The 16239-nt window shown below is 46.8% G+C and overlaps 2 long non-coding RNA genes across 2 annotated transcripts; one reads left to right on the forward strand and one right to left on the reverse strand.

Annotated features, from left to right (window-relative positions):
- On the reverse strand, positions 4130-7565 carry LOC110395272. Its single transcript, XR_002436283.1, has 3 exons — positions 7484-7565; positions 5277-7365; positions 4130-4581 (listed from the first exon to the last, which is right to left on the reverse strand). It is a non-coding gene; the product is annotated as an uncharacterized LOC110395272 (long non-coding RNA).
- LOC110397054 lies at positions 10292-15196 on the forward strand. Its single transcript, XR_002437505.1, has 3 exons — positions 10292-10357; positions 11428-11510; positions 14560-15196. It is a non-coding gene; the product is annotated as an uncharacterized LOC110397054 (long non-coding RNA).

Consider the following 16239-nt stretch of genomic DNA (forward strand, 5'->3'; position numbering starts at 1 on the left):
TCACAGTCATTAGGCTTTCTGATGGTAAGCTTTATGCTTATATTTATACAGAGAGGTCAGTGTTTGTGTAGACAAAGGAAGTGACTAAGCCACTCTAAAAAATTCTGGATCAGTAGCCACTATTACCCCGTGCATGACCTTCACCCCAGTAATGAGTCCGAGGTAAATAATGGGATGCTTGAAAATGGGGTTATGTGCCCCAAAAATACATATTTCTACTTCTACTGTGTCCCTCGATCCAGAAATCAATACATTATTAACCAGTTTATCACTGAAGATTTGTGGGATTCATGTAATTTTCATCAAATGTGCCACCCTCAGGGCACGGCAAATTTACTGTATCCTCCAGGTGCCAATTTTGCCCTGATCATAAATAGAAAAAAAATGCCAATAGCATTGCTTTTTGCACCAGAACCTCAAAGAAGAGGAAACCTTCTCTTCTTTTCCTCAGACGCAGCTAAGCTTTTGCTACGGTCTGTAAATATCTGCTTGGTGGAGCTGATCCGGGCGATGAAGACGTGATTTTTCACTTTCTGCTGTCGCGCCTCATCCACACAAACCAGATCCCATTGGGAACACAGCCGCGGTACACGGTACGGGAGAACCACCTTCTGCTGTGACACAGGACTGGGGTGCCCCGCTGCTCTCTGCTCCCTGGGCTCCCAGGCAGCCAGAAATTGGGAGCGAGATGTAGAACTGTCTCGAAGAAGCGAGCCCTGGGTCCAGGGAGCTGGCATTTCCCACGGCCCTGTGCGCCCGCCTGCTGCTCCCCGCTGCCGTCACAGCGAGCTTTGGAGCTCTGGAGAAAGGTGAACTTGTGTCTGTGGCAGCGACACGTTGCAGGCAGCAGAGGAACCAGCAGCACTGTGGGAGTTAGAGGAAAGCAGATCCTTTCATCTCTGATGTTCTGCTCTGGTTTGAAACCACGGAGAGAAGGGGCATAGTTTTGTCTTTCTGTTTTTCCTTTCAGGTGTCTCTTTTCTTCTTTTCTGCTTCAGTTGCGATGGAAATGCAATGCAAATATTTGCAATATTTGCTCTAGAATTGCCATAAATTATTTTAAATGCTGCTCTAAAATCACAACAAAAATGTACATGTTTGTGTTGGTAAAAACTTGTGCAGGAAGACACCTCCGTGCCCTTTTCACCATGTTCATGAAACCTGAAGGATTAGACACCTCAGGGATAAGGGCAAGACTAAGGGTTTGAACACATATCATCCAAAACCTGAGCTTTTGGCTTTTTCTCAGCTTTTGGGATGAGTAAAAATCCTTTTAGTTAACCCACCAACACAGCCACGTAACTCTGCAAACTGCTGCATTCTAGCAGTGAAGTGGAATAACTCACCAAACAATGCAACCTATGTATTCTTTTCCCTCCCATCTGAACCAAAGTCACGTGAGCAGCGCTACCTTTTTTCCTCATTATGTTTTTGTCACTAAGCAAGCTGCTGACACAACTTGTGCAATTAGAGGACTGCTAAAATCCAGGAGCTCAAAGAGAAGTCTCTTGCCAGCCAGCATGTCTGCATGGTCTGCATGAAGCTTTCACTCCCAGGCAGGGGCTGGGCTTTGTGTCCTCTCTTCCTGTAGGACTGATGGAGCAGATGCACCCATCATAAACATCTCGTGAGAAATTGAGACACTCTGTAGTTTTTCTTCATGGGCTGCCTTCACATCAGGGAATTATTCTGACCAGGACATGTTTGCTTGCTTTGCTACCTGCTGATCTGGAGCAGTCAGCACTTGCTGACTCCCAAGCTTGCACCACAGCTTGTTTTCCAATGCATTTGCAAAGACAGTGCATGCTGAGCCAAACACAGCCAGCCAGCAGTAAGCAAGCACGCTTGCAAGTGCAAAGGGAGGGCAGGCAGAAGTCATAGTATTCACACAATTAAATACCGTACTTAATGAAATCCCACTGATCATGGTGTGGAAGGGCTGGGGAGTGGTGTGCTTCAGACCCCAATGGGAATCCATCAAAAAGCTGGTAATCAAAGTCTGGGAGCTGACGTGCTGCCAGCTCGTTCAAAACTGGCTAATCTGTAGTTGTTGGTTGTTGGTTTCTAATATTAAACAAAAGTGCCCATCCAGTCTAATCCAAACTTCTAAAAAGGATTATCTAAAAGGAGTCTACATGGGAGGAATTCTGATTTTCCAAAGGAAAAGGTTTGAGAAATTGAAGAAATCTGCACTCTCCTTTTCCTGCAGAAAGGCATGTCAAGTCGGGACGGGCGCGGGGAGCTGCTTCTCCAGTGTCAGCAAAGTCAGCAGTCAAAAAGAGTGAAGTATTTATTTCCAAAAATAAAATCAGAAGACACTGGCATTACTGGGAGCTTTAACATAGACTTGTTCACAGTGTCTGCTACAAACACCGCTCTGTGAGCACTGCTAGGCTTAAAACTGCAGGGATTTTTAAGTAGGGAAGAAGTGATCCCTTCCTTTGGAATAAAAAGAAAATAGTAGAGGAGTCATTTCAAAGTTGTGCCATCATTTCTAAGCTGATATTACAATGCAGCCAGGAGCAGAACTCCAAGTGTGCCTCAAGTGAGCGGCAAATTCTCCTGCAGCGGTTCCTGCCACGACAGACAGGGATGGCAGCTCTGCACCTCACAGCCCTCAAACACGGCAGCGGGAACATTGATTAGATGATTCTTACGTTAATGAGGCCAGCCTGGTTCAAACCTGGACATATTAACACCTCGTGGAATAAACCTGAAGTAATGCATTATTTCTTGCTCAACAAGACAGCAACAAAATATTTCAGCTCGCAGCAGGACAGGCTGAGCAGCCTTCTTTGCAAGTTAGCACCAGGCTTTTAAACAAGAGCAACCGATTGCTCCCCTTTCTCTTCCAAAGCACGTTATCTATCTGTCACTAGGGGTCTCTCCCTACCATGCCGAATGAAGACTGTCAATACAGTTACACTCTGTGTCAATACAGACATACTCTTCTCAGCATATATATATTTTCAAACACATTGCCAGGAAGGGAGAGGAAATACTGAGCTCCCAGGAACAAGCCAAAGCCTCAACAAATTCTTTAAATTCAAGGTGTATCACCCAGCAGTCTTCAAGGCATCCCTTGTTGAAGCTCATGGTGTTCGGATCCTCCTGTACCTGTGTTTCTGGACTGAACTTGAATGGGTCTTTTACTGATCCTCTTACAAAGTCACAGAAGCACAGCTTCCAGCCACAGATATTGGATTTCAATTTAGGGAGCAGTTGAGTCAGGAACCAATGCTCCTCAGGAAATTCTATTCTTCAACCAATAAGGGAAATTATAATTTATGAGATTCCTATGAGTTAATGGCAAGGGAGCTCTCTGTAATTAATCAGCAATGAAAGATTTCCTCTGGTTACACTGCTGCTTTCGTGGCAAACTGGATTGTCACCAGCGCTCCTGACTGCTCCGACACGACGTGACAGCAGCTGCCCATTGTGTGAGGCTGACTGCCAAACCCCCAGCCCAAAGCTGACGGAGAACTTTTAAATAATGTACCAATAAGGTAAATTATGCAAGCAATCATTCCAGAAAGTGTCTGAACTCATCAACAAATTAGTAACAAGGAGGTCTTTTTTCTAGTAACTTAAATAAGCAAATTGAAAGGGGACTTCTTCAAGAGCTTCCTCAGCACTTTCTCAGCAGCTTCTTGGGCTTCCTGGGCAATTTCATTAACTCTGGGACTTGCAAAGTCTATCACAAACACTGAAAACCCCAATCTGTTTTTTTCTCATGCAATATTAAGGCACTTTCTTGTTCCCCTGGCCGCTGGGCCAGCTGGCAATGTGGGGACGATGGCCTTTCTTGCATTCCTCCCTTTTGCACGAAGGGGATGGAGCAGGAGATGAATCCCCAGAGCACCGCAGCCCCAGCAGGCCCAGGGCTGGAGGTTGGCACATCCCTGCTGTGACCCGCGGCCTCCAAGGGGAGAGCAGGCACCGGAGTGACCGCATCAGATTGCAGCGTGGCAAAGGACGCTGCAGTGACCTTGTTTCTGCTGTCAAGTGTCTGTCATTACATCACCATTACCAGGGATTTCATCTCTAAAAGCCCTTTTAGAGAGATCTAAGCATCTTACAGGTTTTCACCCCTATCTCCCTTTTGCATTAAAGAGAACTGTCATCCCTGCTGCCGTTTATTAGAGGAGGAATTATGTATCCAGCTCTGCAAGCCATTTTGTAAAAAGCCAGCTCCCACTCCTTTTTAAGTTAGACAAGCTAAAGTCGTTGGTAAAGACTATTTCTGGGTCTCAATTAATACATTTATTTTAAACATTTAAGTGACTTCTGATTAACCTGGAGCTACTGTTGTTACAATCCCAAAGAGAGGTTGGAGACCAAAGCTGTGTTTCTCCTGTTACACTGCCAGAAACACGATGGATCCTGAGAGATACCTGCCTTAAAGTTTCAACGTGAGGTCCTCAGACATTTCTATCTGCATCTGAGTGGAGAAACACATCGCTGTCCTGGAGGTGGGTGGGGGCCAGATCGGCGCCTCTACTGCTGGACGTCCTTTCTGTGGGAATAAGATTGCCATGGCTCTCCAGTCACCTTGTAGCTGCCCTAGATGGTGGACTGACCCTAAGAGAAAAAAGATACAACTTCACCTGGTCACACTGCAGTCAAAAAAAAAAAAAAAAAGATTATCATTATTAAGGCTAGGTGAGCAAATTCACCTCATTACTGGCATGCAAAGGGGCAGATCTTCTGTGCCATCCCTGACATCTATTTCACAGTGAGAAAAACCACCCTCTGGGGATGCATGTTTCTTTCTACTGACTCTACGCAATCTAAGGTGACTAGCTCAGATTTAAACAATGAATTTTTAGATGAGTAACTCAGGTGACATAAATCCAGTGCAAAAAGGAGAGGAGAATTTTACGTGTGAGTAACAGCTGCCAATGACAATGAAAAAAATCCCGTTTTGGCCCAGCATCTGATTTCTATAGCTTCAGCCCAAATGCAATGCAGCCATTCCTTAGTATTGAAGTGGTAAGATGTTGCCGTAAGATTCATACTATAAATATATGGCTGAGCTGTAATAAATATATATTCATTTTTTTTATTATGTACAGTGCTCTTAGCTGCGTGCATCGACGTTATTATAATGGAGAGCAACAGGGGATACATTGTGTTAAACGGCCTGTAGTAATTGTGTCACTGAATTGAGCTAATAACCCTCAAAATGGGCCACAGTGTCTTGGAAGAGCATCTCTTCAGCTTATGCAAAAATATAACGAGATTCTTAGCTTTACTGAAGGCAAATTTCTCCTCACCTGGGATCCTTACTTGGGTGACGCCAATGTCCTGACGCAGCACTTTCAGTTTGTGCTTGGAAGCCTGCTGCAGGGAGAGGACCAACACATAACCCTGCTGCATCACACAGCTCGGCGAGACAAGCACCCGCAGCCATCAAAGGAGCTGTCTGACAAGATCCAGTCCCTGAATCTCATCTCCAGTTTCACCTTGGGCAGTGTCATCCCAGTGACCTCAGTGCAGTCAAACCTGACTTCCCAGCAGGGCAACACACGTCATGCAGAAAGAATACAACTTCCATCTGTGTCATGAATTTCACTTCATGTAGCTGGAAATCAGCCTAGATTCACATAGCTGAGCCCAGCCTTAGCTTCTCGGTTCCCACCAGCCCTAGAGAGGACTCGGCAGCTCAGTCAAGGTGTTTTCATTGTAAAATTACTCCACTGGGATTTTCTGGATTTCTTCTGCGGTTCAGTGAAAAAATCCGGCACTCACTTGTAAAGGCACACTGCTGGTTTCAGTGAGAGGGGCTGCCCTGCTCAAGAAATGCACACCCTGATGGAGATTTCTTTCATGCAAGATTTGGAACCAAGAGATCAGAATTGCTTTCCATATATGAACTCCACCACTGTGACTATATTTGTCTGAGAATGGAAAAACTAACAGACTGAGAAGAGCACCCACAGCTTTTTTTCTTGACAGAGTGCCTCCTAATGATTGTTCCTTCTCCGGAGACTTTACATGGAGACGGGAAGTGTTTTCTGGCTGAGAAGAGCCCCACAGCCTGGCTCCGGGAAGCCGAGCACAGAGCACAGAGCACAGAGCCCAGGCCCAGAGCCCAGCATCCTGCCTCCTTGCAGTCTCCAGCCTGGCCTGTGATCCATGGTATTTCTCTGTCAGCAGTGTAACCTGAGCTGATCAACCCCTCATTTCCAGCTGTGCCAGCTCCTGCACCCCATTCCTCAGTCTGACCACTCTTCTCTTTTTAATTCTGTTTGCATCAGAAATGACAGAGTCAGGAACACGTGCTGCGGACACTGTATGGATGTGGAGATTCACTGTTCGTGCCTGCACAGCAATGGAGCAATGCTTCAAATCCAAACCGTGCAGCCCCAAGCAGCTGTGTGCAGAGAGAAGAGCACTGGGACAGTTCTTTTGGTGTGAGCACACAGCAGAGCCACAGGGGGATGCTTTCCTCACACCCTCGCTGCAACAAGCAGATACAACAATATGTAGTTTTGTGTCCAGCTCCCTTTTCCCTTTATTTCCTCTTCTCACCATTACAAGAAAGTCTCTGCTGTTGGAGGCAAACAAGAAATGACGGCAGCTGTGTTGTCAGCAACTGTAATTCTGCCACAATTAACTCCCATAGGAATTAGCTGTGGACTGTAAATACAAATTGATTAACCCAGGTGTGAGCAGCTAAAAGAAAAGCATTCTGTAACCGCTCTGAAATCCGCTGTGGTTGGTGTCAGTGAAGTCAGGTCTAAGGGACTGTGAACACTTGTTGCACGCAGCTGCACGTTTTAAGAACTTGGGAGCCTGTGAGTGATTATCAGATGAAAAGGTATTTGCCAGAAAAACAAACAGTACTAAAGCAGTGTGACTGAGACAGAGACGCAAAAAGGCATTTCTTTATGCCCTGTGAATAAAAATGCCTGCTCTGGTTCTGGCTATTTCCTTGCTTGATATCTGGGCAGGGGAAATGGAAGCATTTGTTCCAGCTGAACAGCAAGCAGAGGAGAAGCATGACTTTAGTTTCATATTAAATTTGTGCTCCTTGATGTCAAGGAGCTACGCGGTCGATTGCCAGGCTATGCCAGTTGGTCTGTGGGCCAGAGAGCAGGTCCTCATTCATTAACAGCAGGAAAACGTGGTCCCATTTCCCGAGAGCTGCTTTTTTTCCACAGCAGGCGGCTCCGTGTCATTTCTCCTCATCTTTGTGCATTCATCATGGGCAAGGAGCAGAGCAGGGCCCAGCTGCCTCTTCTCAGCGCTACCACCTTGCTGTGTAACTCTCCTCTAACCAGGAACAAGGCTTTTGGGCTGCTTCAGCTCTCTTCTTTCTCTTTTCCTTTTTTTCCCTCCAATGACATAGCATAGAGCTAGCTAAAAAAGAGCAAAGGAAACGTCTCTAAGCCTTTAGTCCATCAGATTGCATTCCCCCTTTGGCATGTAGTTTAATTCCCCTTCCAAATGGTTTTGGTAACAGCACAAAATAGCTCACCAGACTCAAGATGTATCACTGCTGGAAGACCACTCTTGCGCTGTAATGCTGATTGTACATCAGTGTAAATGCCTCAGCCTCATGCCCCTCCAGCAGCAGTGCTCACATGGCAGACCCTCAGGAGAAAGGCAGGGGCATCATGTGGCCATGGGAAGGAGTAGCGCTGCCTGTTCAAGGTAAATTGCTCGGGCACTTAGCAAGGGCTGACCCTCAGTGTGGCTGTGAGTCACTGCTGGATGCCAGCTGTGGGTCAGACAACATGCTGCAGTTTCACTGACTTGGCCTCTTCCTAAGCCTTGTTCAAAACAGCAAGATAGTTAGTGACCCAAGCAGCCATATATATGAGAATAATTGTTTAATCAAAACCTCAAGTAGAAAAACAGAAAGCAAAAAAAAAAAAAAGAAAAAAGATAGGGCAATAACATTGTGTCATTTCCAACTCAAAACCAGCAATGACCCCATCGCCCTTTTCAGCAGCAGGACAAGCTTACAAGCACATCCTATGTTTCTGCTGCTAAATAAATCAGGGGACAAAATGTCTGACCTCAACCGGGCACGTAATAGCAGTCAACCAGCATGAAAAATCAGTGGTACAATGCCCTCGTTCACACCTTGGCCTAATTTTCTAACCTGTGTATTTGTTTCCACAGAGAATGAGGAGTCACCGCGTGGAGGCCTCACTGTGCAAAGTAAAGGAGGGGCAGCTGGAGCACGGACCTGAGCTGGAGGGGGAAGGTGGCACGAGGTTCTCCCGATCTCCTGGACATAAGGAAGCAGTAAGACATGCAAGAGGAGAGGCACGAAACACCGCAAGAGAGAAAGTGCTGGGAGTGGTGAAGTAATGGAACCCGAAGTAAAAAGAGTTTTGGTTGAACAAGTGAATAAAGGAGAGGGAAAAAAATAGAGAAAAGCAGAAGCTGTTTTCCTAGTTTTGCTTTAAAATAAGCGTGTCATCTTCTCTTCACTCCTGACTTAGTTTCAGCTGGGATGGAACTGTGTTCTTCACAGTGTCTGGTATGACGCTCTGTTTTGGTTCTAGGAGAAAAGCAATGCTGCTAACACCCCTGTGCTTACCGCCGACCTCTAAGCGGTGTGTACAGACCCAAAGCCATTCCAGGTTCTCAGTGAAGGGCTGGTGGGGGTCCCGAGGAGGGGAGGGGATGGAATCAGCACAGCTGACTTAAACTGGCCAAAGGGATATTGCACAACACGGGACAGCATGTGGAAGGAGAGCTTTGAAGGGGACGGGGATTCTTCTGGCTCTCTTCTGCTCAGTGGGGTTGAGCAATTGAGCATGCATCACTTGTTATATACCCTTATATACTGCCCTAACTATAATCCTTTTCCTTTTCTCAGTCTTGGTTTATCTCAACCCACGATTTCTACTTGGTTTTTCTCGATCCTCTCCCCTGCGTGGTGCTTTGTTGCCTGCTGGGTTCAACCACAGCAGCTCCCTTCCCTCCTGCTCACACTGGACAGCCAACTGAAAACACTGATACGCAGATCTCTTTTTCTGTCATGAACAGAAGAGTGTTTAACGTCTTCCATTTAGCAACCTGTTTCCTCTACAGATCCTACACTTAAAGATCTAGCTAATGTATGAAGCAGTTATTCAAGGGTACAGTCACTAAAAACGAACATTCTGTATCTACAGATGCATCTGCTAAATTCTCATCTGATCCAGCAGTGTCCTCCAGCACTTATTTTTTCCCTGCTGGTAACTGAAAAATCAAATTGTCAGGAAGCTGCATTTCCCCCATGTATCAATCCACTAAAAAATACAAGCTGAAGGGATGCAGAGGAGGCGGAAACTGCAGCAAGGCATTTGCCAGATGATGCACCTGCTCCCTGGCAGACTGCTAAACACAGAGGGTGTAAGAGTGAGCAAATCTAAACAAGAATTTCCTTTCTTCACATTAGATGTGTGTAAGTGCTGAGGAATGTTAGCATGGCATGTTAGCAAGGGGGAAGGTGATTTACCGTTAGGAAAAGGCAGATGTGGAAAGATTTAGGTCACAAAGTGTTTGGATGGAGGGGTCTGTGAGTATGAGCATAACATCCTTCCCTTCCAGTGGTTAACTTCAGCCTGAGGAAGTGGAAATATGGAAAACTAGGTGCTTGATGAACCTGGCTCATCCCACTATCAGCAGGACAGGAGGCGGCTGCACCACGCTCAGAGCATGGCAGCACGCAGCTGGGGGCTGAAAGCAGACGTTTCTTCAACCAATATAACTGAAGCATCAGAGAATATATGCCTGTGACCTAAAGAAAATGAGGTGCAAGGGATAACAACAGACTCTCTTGCTACTCCAAAAACATTCTACAGATAAAAGAGAATCTCCAGTAATAGGATCTGTAAAGCTGTCAAGTGCAAGGGGGATTGATTTTAACAGCGCCTCAAGCCATCCAGCTCCATTTCTCATCTCTGTGCTCAGACTCTGCCAGGGCATGTCAGATCCAGGTATGTCCTGGTGGAGGCAGAGCAGTGTCATCAGACCAACTAGATACCATGGGATGTGAAACTGTTCTCAGAAGGAGAACTGAAATAAGGAGCATTGCAACATTTAGCATATATCGCAGTGAAATGCTGACACTTAGGTACATGCCTTCAGAAGATGGGAATGGGGATGGGTATGGGTATGGGAACTGCTGAGTCATGGCCTGAACCACTGTTTGAGCACCTGGAGGAAAGACCCAGCCAGCCCTGGGAGCACAGGTGAAGGCAATTCACCTGTGCAACCAGAAGGGGTGGAGCCAGGCTCCACCCCTCTTAGGCTTCATTTAAGGGCTGACTGCCCCTAAGGAAGGATTTCTTCCTGGAGATCCCTTCTTGGTGGGAGCATTTCCCTGCGAGCCCAAAATCTTCCAATCCAGGTGAGCGCTGTATTTTCCTTCCACGTATTTGTAACACTATTTCCATTGCGTTAGTCCTTCTGATTGCTACAGAATAACAGCCAAAAAATGTTATACAGTGATGATGCTGACTGAGGAGTTCAGATTTGATGAAAACCAGAATTCTCTTGCTTCAAAAATGCAGAAGGGGAAGACAGTTCGATTTGCACAGAGATTGAGATCCCTGCGAGTAACTGGAAGCAGACACATTGTGGGAGAACTTCACAGAGGTTTGGAGAACAATTAACGTGAATCATAGACTTTACTTATTCCTAGATGCAAGCAAATTACTTAACTACGTTGTCAGTAGTACATTGACAATGGCTAGTGTTGCTTTACCTCCAGTCCAGATAACTGAGAAAGGTGCTATACGCATACACAGCCTAAAAAATGCCTTTAGATTAGACAGTATCTTAGAGGAAAAGAAACAAACAACAACAATAAAAAACCACAGGAATTTAGAAGGGCAACAAAGCTGTGAAGTGTCCGGAGCACAGACTTGATGAGGAGTGGCTGAGGAACTGGGATTGTTCAGCCTGGAGAAGAGGAGGCTCAGGGGAAACCTTACTGCTCTCTACAGCTGCCTGAAGGGCTGTAACGAGGTGGGGGTCAGCTTCTGCTCCCAGGTAATGCAAGAGGATGAGACGTGAAGGCCTTAAGTTGTACCAGGGGAGGTTCAGGTTGGGTATTAGGAAAAATTCTTTCTCTGAAAGAGTGGTGAGGTGCTGGCACCATCCCTGGAGCTGTCCCAGAACTGTGGAGATGTGGCACTGAGGGATACGGTCAGAAGGCACGGTGGGCTGGGGTTGGACTGGATGACCTTAGAGGTCTTTTCCAACCTTAATGATCCTATGATTCCATGTACTCTCGATTTCACTGTTACCTCTATGACAGTATAACAATCAGTAATCTCTCACGTATGGTATGTTTCCACAGCTCCAAGAGACACATAAACATCTGTCCTGTATGGGGCCAGGATTTCCACTCAATTATTCTTGTGGGTCCCTTCCAATTCAGGGTATGAGTTTATGATTCTGTGATCTATTTTATAGGCAAGAACTGGAAATAAAGGAGAGGGATGTGACCACATTAACATAAGCCAAACTGAGCAGAGGGTCTCTACGTACAGTGCCACGTAAGTAGACTCCAGCCCCAGCTCTCCTGTCTATGTCCTGGAGAGCTCAGAGAGCAGACTGAAACAGAAAACGCTTCATCTATAGGAACTGGGAATTGTGAGTGTGCCTGGTCTGCTCTGCATCAGCTGCTCCTGATGATGATGCACAGAGAGCAGATGGTAGCATGGGTAGCTCTGGGCAAAGCTGGAGCAAACAAGCCAATTACATTAACCTCTCCTCTGTCAGGCTTACTCTCAATATATGATAGTTACACTGGCAGCAGATTTACCGTTCAGCCCTGTCTGTTGGCACAGGCGTTAGCTATATCTATTTGATAAGATCATACTTCTTTTTATAATTTGACCATTCTGAAATTTAAACCATTTAAATAAACAACTAAATAGCCTAGCACAGGCTCTCACTGCCCTGCACCCTCAGCCAGCCTCTGACAACTTCAGCAAGCAGGTGTGAAGTGGCACCACTCAGGAGGTAGAGGACAGGGAGGATCAGAGCCAGACCCTGAGTGATGGAGGCTGGCAGGTTTCCACTGAAACCAGTGCGCAGCTCCAGCAGCAGAGACCATGCCAGCTTCCAGAGACTGTAGGTTTTCTTGCAGCCCTAATAGCCAACCTGCTCTGCACATTTTTTACCTAAACATGTCCATCACCGGAGCTCTCATCACCCTTCACACCTGGACACATAGGGAGAGTCACACAGCATCACCTTCTTGCACAGATTATCTTCTGGTGATGCAGCAAAGAGAAGCAAGGCAGGGCCGCAGATGGAAGGAGACACCTGCCAGGTGCTTTCTCATCTTTGTTTTTGGCAGTTCTGGTCACCTTTATTGCTCCTCACGTTCTAAGGGTGTTCCTCTCTGAACTTTCAGTACTGCACAACTGTCCAGATGTCCCTATTAAACCTCAGGCATCAGCTGACCCTGCTCAAGCCAGTATGAATAATGACCACCACAGAGATAACATCTGTCAAAAAGAAAGACCTTGTGAGCGTTTCACTGACTGCTCTCCACTCCTGTTCAGCATTAACACCTTCAAGAGCAGAGACTCCACTGATCCCCTCCCCACTTGCCTGGAGATCAAGTCACCAGGCTAGAGATGCTTTGCAGCAGCAAGAGGCACCCACTGCCCTTAGGGCTGTCCTCAATATCAGGCATATTCCATCACATCAAGTCCATAAAGGACAACACCACACACTGAATTTAGACAGGCATTAGCTGTGTAAGGACATTCTCACCATTGTGAACTGATGCTGTCCATACAGAAAGCTTTAGCTCTCATCTTGACCCAACCAAACCTGGTATTTGAGGAGTCACTGAAATAATAAAATGATAGCTAAGAAACTACTCGAAATCTGCCAACAGCCTGCACTAAGACAGTAAATTCCCTAGCAGTTAGCTGGTTGGTCCTTAAAACCCATTGCTGCTGTAGCATATCTACTAGCTATTTGTAGCTTGGAGCTACAAGCCACAATAGGCACCAGCAGGATGCAGTGCAGGTCCATGCAGGCAGCAATAGCTAGGAGCTACCAGCCATGTCCCAGGGCAGCAGTCTGGCACCTGAGCTGTTGTGCACTCAGACTGCGCAGCAGCCAGGCCAGGATCCTTTCAAACTTTATGAAACCTGAGGAAAAAAAGATGAAATTTCTTTAACAGTTCCTGCGACGCAACCAGAGGTCACCCCAGGAGGGTTTCACACTGGGAAGTTGGGCTGCCCACAGGCAATCCCAGACTTTTGAATCCACACCTAAAGGACATCTTCCCCATTAGGGAAACAGGCTAATTCTTGATGGTTCAAGCAGTCGGTTCTCTGTGGCCTCACTGTACCACAGTAAACAGAAAAAGAAAGGGAATATCTTCCTCAGGAACTAAAACATCCCAGATGTTGAAGATGAAGATAGCTGACACGGGGACTTTGTAACAATACTGATAAAGGTATAGTCAAATCCAACAGCTGGATCTCAGTCATTGGAAATCACGTGCATATTTTTTATAGTCATGGCAATTAGATACAGTTAACAGAGAGATGTGACCAGTTCTCTCAGTTATAGTCCATAGGTTACCTCAGCTTACAGAAACAACGAGCAGATCATAGAATCATAGAATCACAGAATGACTTGGGTTGGAAGGGACTTTAAAGCCCCAGCAGTCCCTCCTCCTGCCATGGGCTGGCTGCCCCTTGCTAGATCAGGCTGCTCGGGACCCATCCAGCCTGGCCTTGGGCTCCTCCAGGGATGGGGTACCCACAGCTCTCTGGGCAGCAGTGCCAGGACCTCACTGGCCTCACAGTGAAGAATTTCTTCCTTATGTCTAACCTAAATCCACCTTCTTTCCATTTTAAACTATTACCCCTTGTCCTGTCACTGTATGCCCTTGTAAAAAGTTCCTCCATCTCTTAGAAGACCCCTTTACAAATTAAAAGGGCTTCATTAAGGTTTCCCCAGAGACCTTCTCCACACTGAGCAACCCCAGCTCCTTCAGCCTTTCTTCACAGGAGAGGTGCTCCAGCCATTTTTGTGCCCCTTCACTGGACTTGCTCTAACACCTCCATATCTTCCTTGTGCTGAGGCCCCAGATTTGGGTGCAGTGCTCAAGGTGGAGTCTCACAAGAGCAGAGTAGAGGGAATCTTGGATTTATAGAAATTTCTACTGGTTAAACTCTCAGTCTTACACATTTTACTAAAAGATCTAATCTATTTCATCAATAACCTATTGGATTCCGCACAGGATTTCTTGAATGAAAGTCTATAGCCTGTGTTGTCAGGCTAGATGAGCACTGCAAGCTTTTCTAGCCTTGAACTACCCGAAGCAGAGTTAGTGTATATCTTTGTGGTTTCACTACACTCACTGGAATGATATTGATTTATACCAGCTGAGAATATATCCCCTTTTTAATTTCTTCATCAGTTCAAACCAGCATGATAAAACATATCAGCAGAGAGTGAGCCAGCCCACTTGCATCCTGTGGGGCTACTGAGGAGCAGCCCTTTCTGATCCAGATGGTAATTCAGCCCATTTTAGACACTGAGGCTTTTTTCTTTCCCACTTTGATTCAGAACTTGTCCGTCACTGTGGAGAAGACAAGGCTGTGAGGCAGGTGCTTGGAGACCCGTACTGAATTATGCACAGCAGAAAATCTGCAAAATATACTTCAAGAGCTGGAAATTTACCGTGTGTGACTGAAAATTGCAGAGAGGCAGAACCCAAATTTCCAGATTAACTATTTCATCAATTAAAGCTGCATTTGCAATCCTTTCTTATTTGTCTGCCCATCTGCGTCTACTGCTGATACAAAGCCATCATCGTAACAGAAATTGAAATGGATATTTGATGCCCTGTGCCTACGGCAGCCTAAGGGTTTGGGGAGCATTTTTTGTTTGTTTGTTTTGTTTGTTTTAAAGAATAGGAGTTCCAGCTAATTAATTTTTTCCATGTATTTGCTTTAGTTTGTGGAATTCCATAGTTCCTATTAAGTAGAGGCAGGTAATTAAGTAAGAAAATGAAGCAAGCTTTGCCACACACATTGTGTTTACAGAGTTGAAAGGGCAACTTTTATATTTGGGATAATGCGGTACCTGGTTACGCAGGAACACACAACTCCATCCCATTCTCAACATATTTTGCAAGCATACTTCAACCCTCCAGCCTCTCATGAGTTCAGCTGCATCCTCAGTGTGTCTTTCAGCTCTGTAAGGTCCAACCCTTAGTATTACTGCACTAAACAGTGATATGCTTTGCCTAAATGCAAATTACAGATTGCAGAGCCTCAGTTGAGATGCTATGAGCTGAGGCAGCCCAAGTATTGCCAGCTCCTTGCAAAGATGTCATTAGCACAAAGCAGGTCTGCGAGTGAGAAAATTGGTTCTGAAAGCAGCGTTAATGGGGAAATGTGCAACCTCAAAAATCTTGCTCTCTGCATCCAAACTCAATTACTTTAATACATCTGCATAATGTTGGGCTAACATGGCAAGGTTTTGGTAGCAGGGAGCTGCAGGGGTGGGTGCCCTCTGTGAGCAGAGCCCCACGCTGTTCCATGTCAGATCACAGCCAGCTCCAGCTGCTCCCAAGGGACTGGCAATGGCCAGAGCTGAGCCGTGAGCAACGCTGGGTGTGCTCTGGGAAAGCAGACTGAGGAGAGGGAAAAGCTGCTGCACAATAGCACGTGGAGAGGAGGAAGGAGAAAGGGGAGAGAAGCAGCCCTGCAGCCGCCAAGGTCAGTGCAGCAGGAGGGCAGGAGGTGCTCCAGGCGCAGAGCTGAAGCTCCCTGCGGCCCAGGAGGTGCCCACGGCGGAGCGGGCTGTCCCCCTGCAGCCCATGGGCAGCACACGGAGCAGATCTCCAGGCGCAGCCGTGGAGGAGCCCGCGGTGCAGCAGTGGACGTGGGCTGGAGAAGGCCGCAGCCCACGGAGCCCCACAGGAGCAGGCCGGGCCGCAGCTGAGCCCGTGGAGAGGAGGCCGCGGTGCAGCAGGAGGGCTGGGGGAGCTGCCGCCCGTGGGGACAGTGCTGGAGCAGTGCCTGAAGGGTGGGGCCTGTGGTACGGAGCCGTGCTGGGGCACTGCTTGGAGAGCTGCAGCTGTGGGATGCCCAGGTGGGATGAGAAGGGGAAGGATGCTGTCCCTGTGGGAGGGACAGCAGAAGAGCTGACAAGCAGCTCCCAGGAGAATTTGTGCCACTGCCAATCCAAAGATCAAACCTGAGAAGGTGAGAGGAGCGAGGGAGATCTGCAGCCCACTTC

This window comes from Numida meleagris, chromosome 3 (genome assembly GCF_002078875.1).
Source record: "Numida meleagris isolate 19003 breed g44 Domestic line chromosome 3, NumMel1.0, whole genome shotgun sequence".
NCBI classification, from domain to species: Eukaryota; Metazoa; Chordata; class Aves; order Galliformes; family Numididae; genus Numida; species Numida meleagris.